At 27.8% G+C, this 21214-nt stretch overlaps 1 protein-coding gene across 2 annotated transcripts in view; it reads left to right on the plus strand.

Annotated features, from left to right (window-relative positions):
- LOC142236691 (uncharacterized) overlaps positions 1–21214 on the plus strand; it is a 143906-nt gene that overhangs the window by 104879 nt on the left and 17813 nt on the right. The window lies entirely within an intron of this gene.

The raw sequence follows: 21214 nt of genomic DNA on the forward strand, positions 1-21214 counted from the left end.
GAAATAAAATTTTGTCAAAAATTTCTATAGAAATAAAATTTTGACAAAACTTTCTACAGAAAGAAAATGTTGACAAAAATTTTCTATACAATATAAAACTGAAAAAATTTTCTATAGAAAATAAAATTTTGACAAAATTTTCCATAGATATACAATTTTGACAAATTTCCTATAGAAACTAAAATTTTGCCAAAATTTTCTATAGAAATAAAATTCTGCAAACAATGTCTATAAATTTTTGTATTACAAGATTTTCTATAGAAAACAAAATTTTTAAAAAATTTTCTATAGAAATAAAATTTTGACAAAACTTTCTACAGAAAGAAAATGTTGACAAAAATGTTCTATAGAATATAAAACTGAAAAAAATTTCTATAGAAAATAAAATTTTGACAAAATTTTCCATAGATATACAATTTTGACAAATTTCCTATAGAAACTAAAATGTTGCCAAAATTTTCTATAGAAATAAAATTCTGCAAACAATGTCTATAAATTTTTGTATTACAAGATTTTCTATAGAAAACAAAATTTTTAAAAAATATTCTATAGAAATAAAATTTTGACAAAATTTTGTATAGAAATAAAATTTTGACAAAATTTTCTATAGAAATAAAATTTTGATAACATTTTCTACAGAAAGAAAATGTTGACAAAAATTTCCTATAGAATATAAAACTGAAAAAAATTTCTATAGAAAATAAAATTTTGACAAAATTTTCCATGGAAAATAAAATTTGACAAAATTTTCTGTAAAAATAAAATTTCGAAAAAATTTTCTACAGAAATAAAATTTTGACAACATTTTCTACAGATATAACATTTTGACAAAATTTTCTATAGAAATAAAATTTTGACAAAATTTTCTATAGAAGTAAAATTTAGACAAAATTTTCCACAGATATACAATTTTGACAAATTTCCTATAGAAACTAAAATTTTGCCAAAATTTTGTATAGAAATAAAATTCTGCAAAAATTGTCTATAATTTTTTTTTACAAGATTTTCTATAGAAAACAAAATTTTTAAAAAATTTTCTATAGAAATAAAATTTTGACAAAATTTTCCTTTAAAAATAAAATTTTGACAAAATTTTCTATAAAAATAAAATTTTGATAAAATTCTCCATAGATTGCAAAATTTCGTATAAAATTATATTTGTTGTTGAAAAAAATAAGAAAACATTTATAAAATTCTATGTACATTTTCCCCATTGTGCTTTGAGTCGAAGCCATCCAACTTATAGGACAAATACTCTACGTGATCAACTTTTTTACGTTTCAAAATTATCAAGCAAGGAAAACACCAAAGTATGAAACGTTTAGCTATTTTTATTAGATTGGCTGACAATCATAATGAATTTGACAATTAAGTAAACAAATCGCTAATAACGCCAAGGAATATAACAAAAAAAAAACTATTCTGACCGTCAAGATGTGAGTTGGCGATTAAAATAATGTCACGATTTAAAAGCTGGAATAAATGTGAGAGGTATAAAGAAGAGGCGTGGTTTTATATAGAAAACCGTATATGGGCAAGACAAGGAGACAGACATATCTACGTAGATTTGAAAGCACAGCTAGGAGATATTCTACTAAAGTTTGCGTTTTGTTTTCGATTCATTACAAGCATTTTGTGATACACCCATTCCTCTCCAATTATCCACAGCTGAGAATTTTAATTGCACATCTACACTGGACAATGGCCATCAAAAGGAGTTTTCCAACCTAATTAAGCTAACTTGACAGCTGCTTTGATTTTATGCTTCTTCCACCCAAAGGTAGTCTTAATGAGCCCTAGAGGCCCCCCTCTTAAATGAGTAACTTCACGTAAAGTTTTTGTTGAAAGTTGAAAGTGAACTGAATGCTATCTCCACCTTGTGACCTTTTGGCAAATGTGAAAAATAATGACCCACTTTTGAAACTAAGCTAATTTTGCCTCCCATAAATCTCTGGGTCATAAGTTCAAGTATCATTGAAGTTATGAAGTAAAAAAGAAAATAATATTGCACCACACATTTCTGCGGATATACAGATAAAATATAGCGCATGTAAGAAATCGCGAAATTTTATTTCTGTAGAAAATTTTGTTAATTTTTTTTTCGATAGAAAATTTTGTTGAAATTTTATTTTCGGTAGAAAATTTTTTCAAAATTTTATTTCTTAGAAAATTTTGTCGAAATTTTATTTCTTAGAAAATTTTGTCGAAATCTTATTTGCTATAGAAAAGTTTGTCGAAATTTTATTTGCTATAGAAAATTGTGCAAAAATTTTATTTTCGGTAGAAAATTTTGTCAAAATTTTATTTGCTAAAGAAAAATGTGTTAAAATTTTATTTCTATAGAAAACTTTTTCAAAATTTTGTTTCTTAGAAAATTTGGTTAAAATTTTATTTCTATAGAAAATTATGTAAAAAATTTTGTTTCTAAGAAAATTTTGCCGAAATTTTATTTGCTATATTGCTATTTTATTTTATTTCTATAGAAAATTTTGTCAAAATTTTATTTCTATAGAAAATTTTGTCAAAATTTTATTTCTATAGAAAATTTTGTCTACATTTTATTTCTATGGAAAATTTTGTCAAAATTTTATTTCTATAGAAAATTTTGTCAACATTTTATTTCTATAGAAAATTTTGTCAAAATTTTATTTCTATAGAAAATTTTGTCAAAATTTTATTTCTATAGAAAATTTTGTCAAAATTTTATTCGCTATAGCAAATTTTGTCAAAATTTTATTTCTATAGAAAATTTTGTCAAAATTTTATTTCTATAGAAAATTTTGTCAAAATTTAATTTTTTAGAAAATTTTGTCATTAGTTTATTTCTATATATGTCAAAATTTTATTTGCTAAAGAAAATTTTGTTAAAATTTTATTTCTATAGAAAATTTTGTCAAAATTTTATTGCTATAGAAAATTTTGTCAAAATTGTATTTCTATAGAAAACTGTTTCAAAATTTTATTTGCTATAGAAAATATTATCAACATTTTATTTCTATAGGAAATTTTGTCAAAACTTTTGAGTTTGGCAAAGGAAAAGAGATATGCTGGCAAATTTGTTTAGGCAGTAGCCGACTATCAAACCCTTTTTCGGGAGGTTCAAGTGTAGTTCACTTTGGGTTGAGTGAATTACCCGAATTTATTCTGATAATTGGTTGATAGTTTTGCTGCAAGTAGAGGATGCTGATGAGGAATGTGGTAATTCCGAAACAGCTGTACATCCAACCATCTTGCAGTCTATAGGGCTTTGCCCAAATAAATTTGACAAGCATACTTTTCCTCTGTTGGTTAAGCTACACTTGTAGTTTAGTCAATGCATGCATGGCTTTAAGCTGAGATCAAAAAAAAAAAAACTTTTTTCTATAGAAAATTTTGTCAACATTTGAATCCTATAGAAAATTTTCCAAAATTTTATTTCTATAGAAAACTTTGTCGAAATTTTATTTTTGATGGAAAATTTTGTCAAAAATTTATTTCTGTAGAAAATTTTGGCCAAAATTTTATTTCCATAGAAAATGTTATCAAAATTTTATTGCTGTAGACAATTTTGTCCAAAATTTTATTTCTATACAAAATTTTGCCAAAATTTTTTTCCTATACTAATTTTTGTCAAAATGTTATTTCTATGGAAAATTTTGTCAAAATTTTAATTCTATAGAAAATTTTGTCAAAATTTTATTTCAATAGAAAATTTTGTCAAAATTTTATTTGTGCGCCTTTTTTTTCAAAATTTTATTTGCTATAGGAAATTTTGTCAAAATTTTATTTGCTTAGGAAATTTTGTCAAAATTTTATTTCTATAGGAAATTGTATCAAAATTTTATTTCTATAGAAGTTTTGTCAAAATTTTATTTCTATAGAAAATTTTGTCAAAATTTTATTCGATATAGCAAATTTTGGCAAAATTTTAATCGCCATAGCAAATTTTGTTAAAATTTTATTTCTATAGAAAATTTTGTCAAGATTTTATTTCTATAGAAAATTTTATCAAAATATTATTTCTATAGAAAATTTTTTCACCATTTTATTTCTATAGAAAATTTTGTCAAAATTTTATTTCTATAGAAAATATTGTCAAAATTTTATTTGTGCGCCTTTTTTTTCAAAATTTTATTTGCTATAGAAAATTTTGCCCAATAGAAAATAATTAATCAAGCTTGAGATCGTTTTTTTGAAAATAATTAATTAAGCTTGAGATCGTTTTTTGTGCGTATTGGTTTCTTTATTTCGCAATTACATTGAATTGCTTCATCAGGAGTCGATCTACAATAAAAGTGGTTTGATAATTTTTAATCATGACATGTAAAATTCTTTCTCAAAATTGTTTTTCAAATTGCAAATAATTTTAGTGGTTTATGTTAATCACAACTATTGGTTTTAGTTTACAAATTTTTAATTATATAAATAAATAATTAAAGATTTTTTAATTATTTATAAAAATTTGTAAACTAAAACCAATAGCATAAACCACTAAAATTATTTGCAATTTGAAAAACAATTTTGAGAAAGAATTTTACATGTCATGATTAAAAATTATCAAACCACTTTTATTGTAGATCGACTCCTGATGAAGCAATTCAATGTAATTGCGAAATAAAGAAACCAATACGCACAAAAAACGATCTCAAGCTTAATTAATTATTTTCTATTGGATAAAAGAAAGATCGAATAAAATCAAAATTTCTAATAGAAAATTTTGTCAAAATTTTATTCGCTATAGCAAATTTTGTCAAAATTTTATTCGCTATAGCAAATTTTGTCAAAATTTTATTCGCTATAGCAAATTTTGTCAAAATTTTATTCGCTATAGAAAATTTTGTCAATTTTTTTTTTCTATAGAAAATTTTGTCAACATTTTATTTCAATAGAAGTATTTGTCCAAAATTGTATTTGCAATATTTTGTTAATTTTTTGTGTATTAATAATACGTCATTGAAATTCCCAAATTTTCAAATATTTTTTTCCTTTCCTTCCATTAGTCAAATGTAATTAAGTTTTTTTTTGTTTAATTTCAAATCTGTTGAAGGAGTAATCATCTTAAAAAGATTTTAATACAAATCCAAATATGATAAATTATAAAAACCACAATAACAGCTTAATTAGTGTACCAAGCACTTCTAAATCCATAATTAAAAGTTAAGTATGAAGAAAAAAAAATAAATAAATAATACTCAACAACCAGTATAACCAAAAACAGAAAAGAAATCTTTATTAAATACAAAATCTGCTCCCAAGGTTTCCCCCCAGTATAGTACAGCAATTCAATTCAATAGATAATGGTGGTGCTGACACTGAGTTCTACCGCAAAGTCAAAAATCAAATAATTTTCCTCACGACAAATGCGTTTCCTATTAAGATGGTTTTGATGCATATCGGCTTCCATTGGGTTAAGGAAGGAAATGAAATGAAAACATTCCCATGGATATTTTTGGACAATTAATAAATTCAATTAAAATGAATTTGGTAAAGCTAACCGCGTAGGGCCATAGCATTAGAGGGCGGCAAGTAATTAATGCATTATGCTGGAGGTAGAGAATGAGGAGAGAATATAAAAATTAAAAAAAAAAACGGATCCAAAAAAGAGACAAAACTTTAAAATGTGGATCTTTCTTTTCCGTGGTGGGAAATAGATATTATAAAGTGGGCATTATGATAAAATAAATTTTAATTTATTACAATCTATGCAATGATTTTTTTTTCAACCTTTTTACTTGATTTTAAAGAAAAATTTTTACCGTCATAAGAATTTTCTTTTTGTATAAAACTCTTCTTTCAGTGTAGTTACTTAAAAACGTTTTTTTTTTGTCCCGAAATATAATACTGATATAGATGGAAATTTTGTTTTATCTCTAAGTTTATTATATTTTGCATAAATTGTTCGACTCCCAAAGTAAAGAAAATATTACAAAAAAAATATTATAGTAATAATAATAAAATATAACCAATATTTTATTTGATTTTGTCAGCATATAAATGAAATGCAATTTTCAGCAAATAAAGAGGCACGAATTGCTTTGATCATCGTATATGGTATGCGATATTCGTCTCGAGTATCCAATTGAATATCAATTTGATTTTGCTTTATGAACATTATATTCATTTGCATAATTTCAAATTAGTTTGAAAAAAAATCTTTAAGTAGCTAAGAAAAGCAGAAATAAAAAAAAAATGTTATTATAGATATAGTAAAGGATTTACTTGCCTATCTATATAGCCATTAAATTTGTGGACACGTATCTTTGAAATTTGAGTCTCTTCTTTAAACCTTTTAAACTTTTATCACCAAAAAAATTTAATTTCTGCAGAAATTTTTGTCACAATTTTATTTGCTAAAGAAAATGTTGTCAACATTTTATTTCTATACTTTTGTCAAAATTTTATATCTATAGAAAGTTTTATTCAAAATTTTATTTCTATAATTTTATCAAAATTTTATATATACAGAAATTTTTTGTCAAAATTTAATTTCTATAGAAAATTTTGTCAAAATTTAATTTCTATAGAAAATTTTGTCAAAATTTAATTTCTATAGAAAATTTTTGTCAAAATTTAATTTCTATAGAAAATTTTTGTCAAAATAATATTTCTATAGAAAATTTTTGTTAAAATTTTATTTCTATAGAAAATTTAGTCAAAATTTTATTTCTATAGAAAATTTTGTCAAAATTTTATTTCTGCTCCAAATTTTGTCAAAATTTTATTTCTGCTCCAAATTTTGTCAAAATTTTATTTCTATAGAAAATTTTGTCAAAATTTTATTTCTATAGAAAATTTTGTCAAAATTTTATTTCTATAGAAAATGTTGTCAAAATTTTATTTCTATAGAAAATTTTGTCAAAATGTTATTTCTATAGAAAATTTTTGTTAAAATTTTATTTCCATAGAAAATGTTGTCAAAATTTTATTTCTATAGAAAATTTTGTTAAAATTTTGTTTCTATAGAAAATTTTGTCAAAATTTTATTCCTGCGCCAAATTTTGTCAAAATTTTATTTCTATAGAAAACGTTGTCAACATTTTATTTCTATAGAAAATTTTGTCAAAATTTTATTCGCTATAGAAAATTTTGTCAAAATATTATTTCTATAGAAAATTTTGTCAAAATTTTATTTCTTTAGAAAATTTTGTCAAAATTTTATTTCTATAGAAAATTTTGTCAAAATTTTATTTCTATAGAAAATTTTGTCAAATTTTTATTTCTATAGCAAATTTTGTCAAAATTCTATTTCTGTCGAAAATTTTGCTAAAATTTTATTGTTATAGACAATTTTTTCAAAATTTTATTTCTGTAGAAAATTTTGTCAAAATTTTATTTCTATAGAAAATTTTGTCAAAATTTTATTTCTATAGAAAATTTTCTCAAAATTTTATTTCTATATTGTATTCCAAAGAAAATTTTGTCAAAATTTTATTTCTATAGAAAATTTTGTCAAAATTTTATTTCTATAAAAAATTTTGGTCAAAATTGTATTTCCAAAGAAAATTTTGTCATAATTTTATTTCTATAGCAAAAATTTTGGCTTATTTTTAGAATTTTATTTTGTTAGAGTTTTTTGAATTTCTTCGAAAATTTCAAACTTTTTTCACAAAAAAAAAGGTTTTGTTACAAAATTTGTATTTTTGCATTAAAATAAAATTTTGATCCAAAAAACACAGTTCATTTCGTTTATATCAAGCACTGTTCTTTTCTGACTTCAATAAGACATACAGTAGAATTCGGTTATAGCGAGCGCCAAGGGACCGGAATTATACGTCGTTATAACCGAACGTCGTTGTATCCAAATAAGTGTACACAATATTTTTAAGTTTTTTTTTTTTATCATGTATATTCTTATTTATTGAGATTGGTAATAGTTTAGAAATGTGGATTTCTTTTAATAATTTACTTTCAATAATTTCAACGGAACTATATAAACTCTCTGATATATCAGAACCCCCTCTCTGATATATCAGTATTTATCCAAGTAAAAGTGCAGCACGCAACCTTACTTGCGTTTGGTTGAGCTGGATTACAGATTCCTATGTAAATAAAAGATGGTCGCTAAAACCGTAGTCGTTCTAAGCGAATGCTTGCGCATGTACAAACTATTAAGAACCAAACTTGCTTTGAAAATCCGTCGTTATAACCGAGGTCGCTATAAATGAATTCTACTGTATTTTGAAGTTTCATTGCAAAAAAATTAAAATAGTAGCATGAAAAGACAAACATCTTTTCTGAATCTCCTGAACATGTTTGGAATATATGTAACAAAATTTTGTTGGTGTTCGGTCGAAGCAGGGATTGAACCCACGACCCTTTCTATGCTAGGCGGACATGCTAACCATTGCTCCAGGGTGGCCAACTATGTTAATTGTGTGTTTCTGTCAAATAAATTTACTTTACATCCGTTCGTGAACGCCGAAAACTATGCTTTACAAATATATGCTTGACTGGTTGCGTTGCTTGTGTTTTGATGGCTATAGCGATCAGTGTTGCCAGTATTTAATTTAAAATTCCGATTAAATTTAAAATTCCCCACAAATATCCCCAATACTGTTTTTTTTTTTAAGTAAAGGAATAGGCTCTGCTGTAGAAAATCTGTCATAATTTAAAAATTGGAAAATTATGCAATTTTTGTTATACCAGTTTGAGAGTTACAATAAGATTAAGATTTCAAAACCCAAAACCAGGAGACTGGTGCTCAAAATATTATCCAATACAATCCCTCATCAGAATTAATTATTGGTATAAAGAGTCATCGAATTTGTATCTTATGCAAATCGTCTTCTAAATGCTCGATAAATAAAAATCGGAGTTGGGTCAACATGCGTAGTTATAAATGAAAACTTAGATCTGAATAGGTAAGAAATAAAATTGGGTGATCGATCAAAAGGCGTTGATGCCCTGATATGAACACTTTTCTATATGTATGGTATATATTTTCCAAATCTGTACACAGATGAGGGGCCAACACTTCGACACAAGTTCTTACGAAATAATTTCACGATAGTAAAAAAATTCTTAGGAAACAAAGTAAATTAAAATAGCTCTTGGAATACATTTTTTTTTTATTTTCAAGATTCTCTGTACTTCTTTAAGCCACTTTTTAAGCATGTAGAAGTAAAGAATTTCATAAAAACCATAATTCAAAACGTGATTTATTATACTGACCAGATTTCGAAAATTCCCCACAAAAATTCCCAAATTTGTGGAAATTCACCACCAAGTCCCCAAATCCAAAATTTTGTCCCCATCTACGAAAAAATATCCCCGATTTGGGGAAAAATTCCCATACTGGCAACACTGATAGCGATAATTGTCTGTTGAAGCTACGTAGCCCAGTGGATAGTGTGTTGACTTACAAACTGTAGGGTCTGCTGTTCGATTCTCCGTCCAGGCAAAAGGTAAAATTTAAAAAATTTTTTAAATCGAATAATTTCTTCTACATTATTTGTATTACAAAAAAGGGTGATAACTAAAAAACCTTGTGGAAGTGGGAAAGATATGAGGGGAGATACGAGGGGGATAGCCAGATTTTTTTTTGAGTTGGTCTTTATGAAATTGTTTTTACATCTTGTAAAAGAATCAACGTTTATCACAAAAATTCTATACTTTTCTTCCAAACAAATTTTCTTACAGCGACAAACAATATTTGTTTGTATAAAATTTCATGTTTGTGGGGAAAGAATTACTTGTTTCCGTGTGTTTATTGTCACCATATTTTTTTCGATCAGAATACTATTTTCACAAAGACAAAATATTAAATGGCTGCGGTGAACATGTCTAAACAAGTCCTTTTTTCCACGCATGTATGGCAAGCTCCTCTCAAACATGTTACATGATTCCCATACAATAATAACACTATGCTTTTGAAACATTTTTGAGGTGTTCATCTTCCTTCTCTGGGTGCATATAAAATTTTCATATCTTCTGATCCGATTTTGCACCACTTTCATATACAAAATGAACATTTTTTCTGGGATAAATTAGACATGTTGTGTTCATAGTAACTAAACGGGGGGATAAGATTTATCATAATTTAGCTTAAGGTAAATGATATTCCATTAGAAAGAAAGAAAGACACTTTCACATCGAGACACAAAGTCTGCCAGTCAAACCGAAGTCAACCAAGTGTACGACCAATGTGAAATGTATGAAGTGTGAAGGCACTTGTGCTTGGATCTCAGGCAAAAATTTAAAGAAAACAAAAGACTTCGTATGATAAAAGACACACGCAAAAGTACTTGAGAGAATCTTCCATAAACAAAACAAAAAAAATGCATGGAAAAAACAAAGCATTCTTCAACCATAAAAAACATCAAGCCTTTTATGTACTTCCTCGCATACACGGTTGAAAAAGACTGTTTTTCATATGTTTGGCTATAAACATTATATGTTTGGAACACAAATTTTTAAACACAATATTTTTGAGTGCAAGCATATAATGTTCATAAACTAGCATAAAATGTTTGGGACATATATGTTAATATGTTAGAACATATTATGTTTGGGACATAAAATGTTTGTAAATATAATATGCTTGGATGCAAACATATATTAATTTAGAAATAGCCTATAAACATATATGTGTTTAGTAGCTTGGAGCGCTATTTAACAGGGAGCGATATTGAATTAAGTTGGTGGTTGTTGCTTGTTATTACAAAATTAACATTTTATTTTTCCTTGGGCAATTGATCAGCTACTTCTTTGATCCTTACAAACTGTGTGGTCCGCTGTTCGAATCCCCGTCCGGCAAAAGGTAAAATTAAAATAAAAAAAATCATAAAATTGAATAATTTCTTCTACAATGTTTGTATTACAGAAAAAGGAGTGTTTGTATTACAGAAAAAGTGAAGTGAGAAAGATGTCGGGGAATATACAATTGGACAGAAACAAAATTTTGAGCATTCAGGTCGAAAACCTATGTTGTTAGCACCTATATTACCTGTTTATTTTCATAATTCATTATGATTGTAAATATATAAATAAATAAATAAAATTTTGAGCATAATATTGTTTGGGAGAATTTTTTTAAGCGTATAATATTTTTGGGTGCAAAAAGCTTCCAAACATATTATATGTTCACATAATAACATATTGTTTTTTGGAAGACAACATTATTGAATTTGGATGCAAAAATACAAAATGTTTGGAACTTAGACTACCCAAACATATATTGTTTAGATCAATATGCTTTCAAACATATTAAATATTGGAAGAGATCAAACATATAAATGTTTGGGCAATACCCAAAAATGTATATGCTTGAAGCAAAATATGTTTGGGAGTATATGTTACAGAAGCGATTTTTTGTGAGCGTGTATATAAATGGACATGGATGTGTCCAATGTTGGGCTTTATTTTCAATTTATTTATGTTGGCTGAATGGCTGACTGACTGGCTGACTGGCTGCTTTACTTGGAAAGCCAAGTAACAACAAATAATCACGGGGGGATCAACCTACGCATTCATCACACATTTCTTGTTACATGTAATACCAGTTTGGAATGGTTGGTCGGTCGGTCGGTCGCTTTATAAAGTCAGTCATTCTTGTACACATTTATTCTGATGGATGGATGGAACCCCAAGATGTGCTGGTGGATATATGAGTTGACGTCGTCATTAGCTTACATTCTGCCATAGCCCAGTAAAACTTCTGCCGGCTTGTTTTGAATAACATAAACTCTAGGTGGGGATGAGGGACATCAACAGGGAAACATATTTGGAATTCATATTATGGTTACAAGAAACATGTGAAATACCTTTTTATTAATTGTCCCCTAAAACAGCATATCTAACATGAATCACCATTGATTTAAGAGGGTGTTAGAAAAATCTTCATGTCATTGCCAATTCTAAGAAATTATAAAATAACACAAATTTTAATTAAAACAAGGATTTTTTGGTTAAAATTAGATTTTATTTAGAAAAAAATTTTTGTTGAAATAAAATTTTGACAAAATTTTCTATAGAAATAACATTTTGAGAAAATTTAGTATGGAAATAAAATTTCGAGAAAATTTTCAATAGAAATAAAATTTTGAGGAAATTTTCCGTAGAAATAAAATTTTCAGAAAATTTTCTATAAAAATAAAATTTTGAGAACATTTTTTATAGAAATAAAATTCTGAGAAAATTTTCTAATGAAGTAAAATTTTACGAACATTTTCTACAGAAATAAAATTTTGACAAAAATTTTCTATAGAACCAAAATTTGTGACAAAATGTTCTATAGAAACAAAATTTTGAGAAAAATTTCTATAGAAATAACATTTTGAGAAAGTTATCATTAGAAATAAAATTTTGAGAAAATTTTCTATAGAAATAAAATTTTGAGAAAATTTTCTATAGAAATAACATTTTGAGAAAATTTTCCATAAAAATAAAATTTTGAGAAAATTTTTTATAGAAATAAAATTCTGAGAAAATTTTCTAATGAAGTAAAATTTTAAGAAAATTTTCTATAGAAATAAAATTTTAAGAAAATTTTCTATAGAAATAAAATTTTGACAAAAATTTTTTATAGAACCAAAATTTGTGACAAAATTTTCTATAGAAACAAAATTTTGAGAACATTTTCTATAGAAACAAAATTTTGAGAAAATTTTCTACAGAAATAAAATTCTGACAAAAATTTTCTATAGGAATAAAATTTTGAAAAAATTTAAAATTAAATGTTGATAATAAATTCTATAGATATAAAATTTTGACAAAATTTTCTATAGGAACAAAATTTTGAAAAAAAATTCTATAGAAATAAAATTTTGAAAAAAATTTCTATCGATGGATTTTCTATCATTAGAAATAAAATTTTGAGAAAATTTTCATTAGAAATAAAATTCTGACAAAAATTTTCTATAAAACCAAAATTTGTGACAAAATTTTCTATAGAAACAAAATTTTGAGAAAATTTTCATTAGAAATAACATTTTGAGTAAATTTTCAATAGAAACAAAATGTTGAGAAAATTTTCTATAGAAACAAAATTTTGAGAACATTTTCTATAGAAACAAAATTTTGAGAAAAATTTCTACAGAAATAAAATTTTGACAAAATTTTTCTATAAAAATTAAATTTTGACAAAATTTTCTATAGAAATTAAATTTTGACAAAATTTTCTATAGGAATAAAATTTTGAGAAGATTTTCATTAGAAATAAAATTTTGAGTAAATTTTCAATAGAAACAAGTATATACGGCCGTAAGTTCGGCCAGGCCGAATCTTATGTACCCTCCACCATGGATTGCGTAGAAACTTCTACGAAAGACTGTCATCCACAATCGAAATACTTTGGTTGTGTGTATCTTAAAACTTCTTAACATCGTTTTCTAAATTGTGAGTTAGTCCATACGTGGTATATATTAGACAAAAAAGGTATTTATAGGTAAGTCTACAAATAATTACGAATCGATATGGATTTTTGCACGGTACGTAGAGAGCCAGAATTGAAATATGGGGTCGCTTATATGTGGGCTATATACAATTATGAACTTGATATAGACCAATTTTTGTGTGATTGGAGATCTATTTATCTGAGGACTATATATAACTATAGACCGATATGGACCTAGTTAGCGTTAACGGCCACAAATGTACCAAATTTCAACCGAATCCGATGAATTTTGGTCTTCCAAGGGGCTCCGGAGGTCAAATGTGGCGATCGGTTCATATGGGGGCTATATATAATTATGCACCGATGTGGACCAATTTTTGCATGGTTGTTAGAGACCATATACTAACATCATGTACCAAATTTCAGCCGGATCGGCTGAAATTTGCTTCTCTTAGAGGCTCCGCAAGCCAAATCTGGGGATCGGTTTATATGGGGGCTATATATAATTATGGACCGATGTGGAGCAATTTTTGCATGGTTGTTAGAGACCATATATTAACAGCATGTACCAAATTTCAGCCGGATCGGATGAAATTTGCTTCTCTTAGAGGCTCCGCAAGCCAAATCTGGGGATCGGTTTATATGGGGGCTATATATAATTAAGGACCGATGTTGACCAATTTTTGCATGGCTATTAGAGACCATATACCAACACCATGTACCAAATTTCAGCCGGATCGAATGAAATTTGTTTCTTAGAGGCTCCGAAAGCCAAATCGGGGGATCGGTTTATATGGGGACTATATATAATTATGGACAGATGTGGACCAATTTTTGCATGGTTGTTAGAGACCATATACTAACATCATGTACCAAATTTCAGCTGGATCGGATGAAATTTGCTTCTCTTAGAGGCTACGCAAGCCAAATCTGGGGATCGGTTTATATGGGGGCTATATATAATTATGCACCGATGTGGACCAATTTTTGCATGGTTGTTAGAGACCATATCCCAACACCATGTACCAAATTTCAGCCGGATCGGATGAAATTTGTTTCTCTTAGAGACTCCGAAAACCAAATCGGGGGATCGGTTTATATGGGGACTATATATAATTATGGACCGATGTGGACCAATTGTTGATGGTTGTTAGAGACCATATACCAACATCATGTACCAAACTTCAGCTGGATCGGATGAAATTTGCTTCTCTTAGAGGCCTCGCAAGCCAAATCGGGGGATCGGTTTATATGGGAGCTATATGTAATTATGGACCGATGTGGAGCAATTTTTGCATGGTTGTTAGAGACCATATATTAACAGCATGTACCAAATTTCAGCCGGATCGGATGAAATTTGCTTCTCTTAGAGGCTCCGCAAGCCAAATCTGGGGATCGGTTTATATGGGGGCTATATATAATTAAGGACCGATGTGGACCAATTTTTGCATGGTTGTTAGAGACCATATACGAACACCACGTACCAAATTTCAGCCGGATCGGTTGAAATTTGTTTCTCTTAGGGGCTCTGAAAGCCAAATCGGTGGATCGGTTTATATGGGGGCTATATATAATTATGGACCGATGTGGACCAATTTTTGCACGGTTGTTACGGACCATATACTAACACCATGTACCAAATTTCAGCCGGATCGGATGAAATTTGCTTCTCTTAGAGGGCCAAATTTGTACAGAAATAAAATTTTGACAAAAATTTTCTATAAAAATTAAATTTTGACAAAATGATCTATAGAAATAAAATTTTGACAAAATTTTCTATAGGAATAAAATTTTGACAAAATTTTCTATAGGAATAAAATTTTGAAAAAATTTTTTATAGAAATAAAATTTTGACAAAATTTTTCTACTAAAATTAAATTTTCATAAATTTTTCTATAGAAATAAAATTTTGACAAATTTTTCTATAGGAATAAAATTTTGAAAAAATGTTCTATAGAAATAAAATTTTGATAAAATTTTTCTATTAAAATTAAATTTTGATAACATTTTCTATAGAAATAAAATTTTGAAAAAATTTTCTATAGGAATAAAATTTTGAAAAAATTTTCTTTAGAAATAAAATTTGGAAAAATTTTTCTATCGATGAATTTTCTATCATTAGAAATAAAATTTTGAGAAAATTTTCATTAGACATAACATTTTGACAAAAATTCTCTATAGAAGCAAAATTTGTGACAAAATTTTCTATAGAAATAATATTTTGAGAAAATTTTCATTAGAAATAAAATTTTGAGTAAATTTTCAATAGAAACAAAATTTTGAGAAAATTTTATATAGAAACAAAATTTTGAGAAAATTTTCTACAACAAAAATTTTCTATAAAAATTAAATTTTGACAAAATTTTCTATAGGAATAAAATTTTGACAAAATATTTCTATAAAAATTTAATTTTGATACAATTTTCTATAGGAATAAAATTTTGAAAAAATTTTCTATAGAAATAAAATTTTGACAAAATTTCCTATAGAAATAAAATTTTGACAAAATTTCCTATAGAAATAAAATTTTGACAAAATTTTCTATAGAAATAACATCTTGAGAAAATTTTCATTAGAAATAAAATTTTGAGAACATTTTCATATAAAAATAAAATTTTGAAAAAAATTCTATAGAAATAAAATTTTGACAAAAATGTTCTATAGAACCAAAATTTGTGGCAAAATTTTCTATAGAAACAAAATTTTGAGAAAATTTTTTACAGAAATAAAATTTTGACAAAAATATTCTATAAAAATTAAATGAAATAAAATTTTGACAAAATTTTCTATAGGAATAAAATTTTGAAAAACTTTTCTATAGAAATAAAATTTTCACAAAATTTTTCTATAAAAATTTAATTTTGATAAAATTTTCCATATAAATAAAATTTTGAAAAAAATGTTCTATAGAAATAAAATTTTGAAAACATTTTCAATAAAAATTAAATTTTTTAGAAATTTTAATTAATAATTGTCTAATATGCCACTAAAGCGAATTTAACTCTATTTCAATTGATGGGATTATATTTACAAATGAAGCATAAAGATTTACTAATTTCGTATTTAGCCGCAAAATAGTTTGTCATTTTTGTAATTTTTTCTTCAAATATATGTTCCACTGACTCATGAACCATAACTTTGACCAACAGCTGTTTTTTGTTGCTGTTTAGTGATTTCCTTGTAAAGCTTCATTTGAATTTCTTCTATTCCCACATAGACGACCATCTTCTGTCGATAAAATCAATTTATACGGAAGTCATAAATACGCTTGAAATATGTCTACATATTGTTACGTCTGTCCGTCTATCAGTTTTTACCCATATTTGTAATGATGATGTGTTTTATTTTGATTCGAATCGCATTTTCTTTCACGCAATATTGTTGTTGGCGTTGCTATTGATAGCGACAACGATTGATAATATCATTCTTACAAAATATTTATAACCGACTATTAATAAAATTATTGACAGCTTCGATATACATTTGCCTTTCCGTGTGGATAAATAAAATGTAAATTTCATTTAATAAACTGATGTTTAAATTTTTTAACTGTCGTAGGAAATGTGTCTCAGACCCCATAAAGTATGCACATTCTCGGACGTTATGAAATTTTGAGTCAATTTCTGTCCGTCAGTCTGTTAAAAAATTGATCCATATCGGTCATAATTGTATATAACGCAACGGACTTGTGGAGCCTCATGGAGGACCAAAGTTCGTCCGAACCTGTTGAAATTTGGTGTCAGTATATGCCCTCTACTACCATCTGATTTTTTGAGGGAGCTCGCGATTGTAGCTCTTTTTAACTCTAGGACTCAACATGTAAAGTCGTATGAGCAAAATATTAATATCTTTTTTTATTTTTTTGATTTTGAATTTTCATTAAATTTTCGATATTTTGAGGATGGTCACGAATTTTATTTCTTTAAGTCTAAGGCACATATTTAAGGAGAATTTTATTCCTTCTTTACATTGTCATTTAATTTTTAATTTTTTGAGAGTGGATTTGGCTCTACAACGCATATTTAAGGAAATATGAGCAAAATAAATTTTTCGTATAAAAATTTTGGATATTCATTGAACTTGCGATTTATTGAACTTGGTTAGGAATTTGGCTCCTTTTAGCTCTAGGACGCATATTTAAAATATATTTGTCGTATAAAATTGTTGATTTTTTAGATTTAAAATTTTTTTTTGAAGCTGATCAAGAATTTGGATGCTTTTAGCTCTGGGAATCATACACCCAGAGAAGGAATATGATCGCCTCAAACATGTTTCAAGAGCAAAATGTTATTTTTGAATGGTGACCATGTAGCATGTTTGTCGCAAAAATTTTGTTTTCTCGGCAAACATAACATGCTTTTCGAAAACAGATACATAATTTTCGAGAAAATAACATGGTTGTAGCGAACATGTTACATGGTCACCATCCAAAAATAACATTTTGCTCTTGAAACATGTTTGAGGTGATAATATTCCTCCTCTGGGTGTATTTAAAGAAGTATGACCAAAATAAGTTTTTCATATAAAATTTTTGAATTTTTTTATTTTCATTGATTCAATATTTTTAGGGTAGTCGCGAATTTAACACTGGGCGAATATTTAAGAAAATTTGACTTAACTTTTTCATAAAAAAAAATCTCAAAGACTCATTTTTAAGGAGATATGTGCCCAATATAATCTACCTACACGCAAAGAAAAACAAGTATATACGGCCGTAAGTTCGGCCAGGCCGAATCTTATCCCTTCACCATGGATTGCGTAGAAACTTCTACGAAAGACTGTCATCCACAATCGAATTACTTTGTTGGTTGTGGCATCTTAAAACTTCTTAACATCGTTTTCTAAATTGTGAGTTAGTTCATACGACAAAAAAAAATTAGACAAAAAAAGTTATGTATAGATAAGTCTACAAATAATTACGAATCGACATGGACTTTTGCACGGTACGTAGAGAGCCAGAATTGAAATGTGGGGGTCGCTTATATCGGGACTATATAGAATTATGAACTTGATATGGACCAATTTTTGTGTGATTGGGGATCGATTTATCTGAGAGCCATATAAAGGGTGATTCTTTTGAGGTTAGGATTTTCATGCATTAGTATTTGACAGATCACGTGGGATTTCAGACATGGTGTCAAAGAGAAAGATGCTCAGTATGCTTTGACATTTCATCATGAATAGACTTACTAACGAGCAACGCTTGCAAATCATTGAATTTTATTACCAAAATCAGTGTTCGGTTCGAAATGTGTTTCGCGCTTTATGTCCGATTTATGGTCTACATAATCGACCAAGTGAGCAAACAATTAATGCGATTGTGACCAAGTTTCGCACTCAGTTTACTTTATTGGACATTAAACCAACCACACGAATGCGTACAGTGCGTACAGAAGAGAATATTGCGTCTGTTTCTGAGAGTGTTGCTGAAGACCGTGAAATGTCGATTCGTCGCCGTTCGCAGCAATTGGGTTTGTGTTATTCGACCACATGGAAGATTTTACGCAAAGATCTTGGTGTAAAACCGTATAAAATACAGCTCGTGCAAGAACTGAAGCCGAACGATCTGCCACAACGTCGAATTTTCAGTGAATGGGCCCTAGAAAAGTTGGCAGAAAATCCGCTTTTTTATCGACAAATTTTGGACCGGTAAGTTGGCCACCAAGATCATGCGATTTGACGCCTTTAGACTATTTTTTGTGGGGCTACGTCAAGTCTAAAGTCTACAGAAATAAGCCAGCAACTATTCCAGCTTTGGAAGACAACATTTCCGAAGAAATTCGGGCTATTCCGGCCGAAATGTTCGAAAAAGTTGCCCAAAATTGGACTTTCCGAATGGACCACCTAAGACGCAGCCGCGGTCAACATTTAAATGAAATTATCTTCAAAAAGTAAATGTCATGGACCAATCTAACGTTTCAAATAAAGAACCGATGAGATTTTGCAAATTTTATGCGTTTTTTTTTTAAAAAAAGTTATCAAGCTCTTAACAAATCACCCTTTATAACTATAGACCGATATGGACCTAGTTTGTTAGGCATGGTTGTTAACGGCCATATACTAGCACAATGTACCAAATTTTAACTGACTCGGATGAAATTTGCTCCTCCAAGAGGCTCCAAAACCAAATCTCGGGATCGGTTTATATGGGGGCTATATATGATTATGGACTGATATGGACCACTTTTGGCATGGTTGTTAAATATCATATACTAACACCAGGTACGAAATTTCAACCAGATCGGATCAATTTTGCTTCTCCAAAAGGCACCAGAGGTCAAAACTGGGGATCGGTTTATGTGGGGGCTATACATAATTATGGACTGATATGAACCAATTCCTGCATGGTTGTTGGATACCATATACTAACATCACGTACCAAATTTCAATCGAATCGGATGAATTTTGCTCTCTCAAGGGGCTTCGGAGGTCAAATCTGAGGATCGGTTTATATGGGGCCTATATATAATTATTGACCGATTTCGACCAATTTTTGCATGGGTGTTTGAGGCCATATATTAACAACACGTACCAAATTTCAACTGAATCAGATGAATTTTGGTCTTCCAAGAGGCTCCGGAGTTCAAACCTGGTGATCGGTTTATATGGGGGCTATATATAATTATAAACCGATGTGGACCAATTTTTGCATGGTTGTTAGAGACCATATACTAACACCATGCACCAAATTTCAGCCGGATCGGATGAAATTTGCTTCCATTAGAGCAATCGCAAAGTGGACTGTTTAATTTTTCACTATTTCCTCCTTTTTTCATTTTACTGCCCCAACTCTAAAAAGAATATAGTGCCCTTTCGTTATTTTTATGAAGATCCCTTTGTAATTTTTGTATATTTTCCACGTTTTTTTTTAATTTCCTTTGCCTGAATATTTTTACTTACTCCTTGTACGTTCCGATTTCTTTTAAGGAACCAAGAAAAAAATTGTGCCTATAATGTCAAAATGATAAACAAAACACATGTTCACACATACATAAAATGCTGCTCTCAAGTCGAAAACACATGCTGTTTTTTTTTCAAATGTATATTCTCTTGGTTCCGAATGTCTATTCTCTTTACCCCGCATACTCATTCTAATATTCAAATTAAATAATATTTAGACTTAAGCATATCAAATGTTTGGCCTTATCATAAAACAGTTTTCCGAAACAACATACACAAATAGCTCTCTTTTGATTCTCTTGCCGTGTTATGTTGATATCTTTCGTCAACCCTTCCGGTTTCCATCTCCATTTCTTGCTCTATACTCTTTCTGAATAAAATAAAATGAATGAAATATCACAACATATATATGTTTACTTGAAATTTGTAAATTTATATATGTTTACATTTACACATATTATTTTTATGAAACATTCATGCCCCAAACATAATATATTCTAACATATTAATATATGTGTCCCAAACATTTAGTGTTAGTTTAGGAACATTACATGTTTGCACTTAAATATATTGTGTTTAAAAATTGTGCCCGAAACACATTTTGTTTATATCGGAACATATGAAAAACATATTTTTCTAACAGTGTATAAAAAATGTTTGGAAAACGTTTTTCGTTTGTTAGAGTTTTTTGAATTTTTTTCGAAACATTTTAACCGTTTATCATTAACAAAATTCGTTTGTTTCGTTACAAAATTTTTATTTTTTCAATAAAAAAAAATATATATTTTTGAACCAACAACACAGTCCATTTCGTTTATAGCAAGCATTGTTTTTTTCTGACCTTAAGTCTTTAATAAGACACAATTTTATAGTAAAAATTTCATATAGTAATATGTAATGTTGAACATCTTTTCGAAATCTTCCGAATATCTGGAATGTATGTAAAAAACAAAAACAAAAAAAAATTTTTGGTGTTCGGTCGAAGCATTTTGCTCCTACGGT

The sequence above is a fragment of the Haematobia irritans genome, chromosome 4, assembly GCF_050003625.1.
Source record: "Haematobia irritans isolate KBUSLIRL chromosome 4, ASM5000362v1, whole genome shotgun sequence".
NCBI lineage: Eukaryota > Metazoa > Arthropoda > Insecta > Diptera > Muscidae > Haematobia > Haematobia irritans.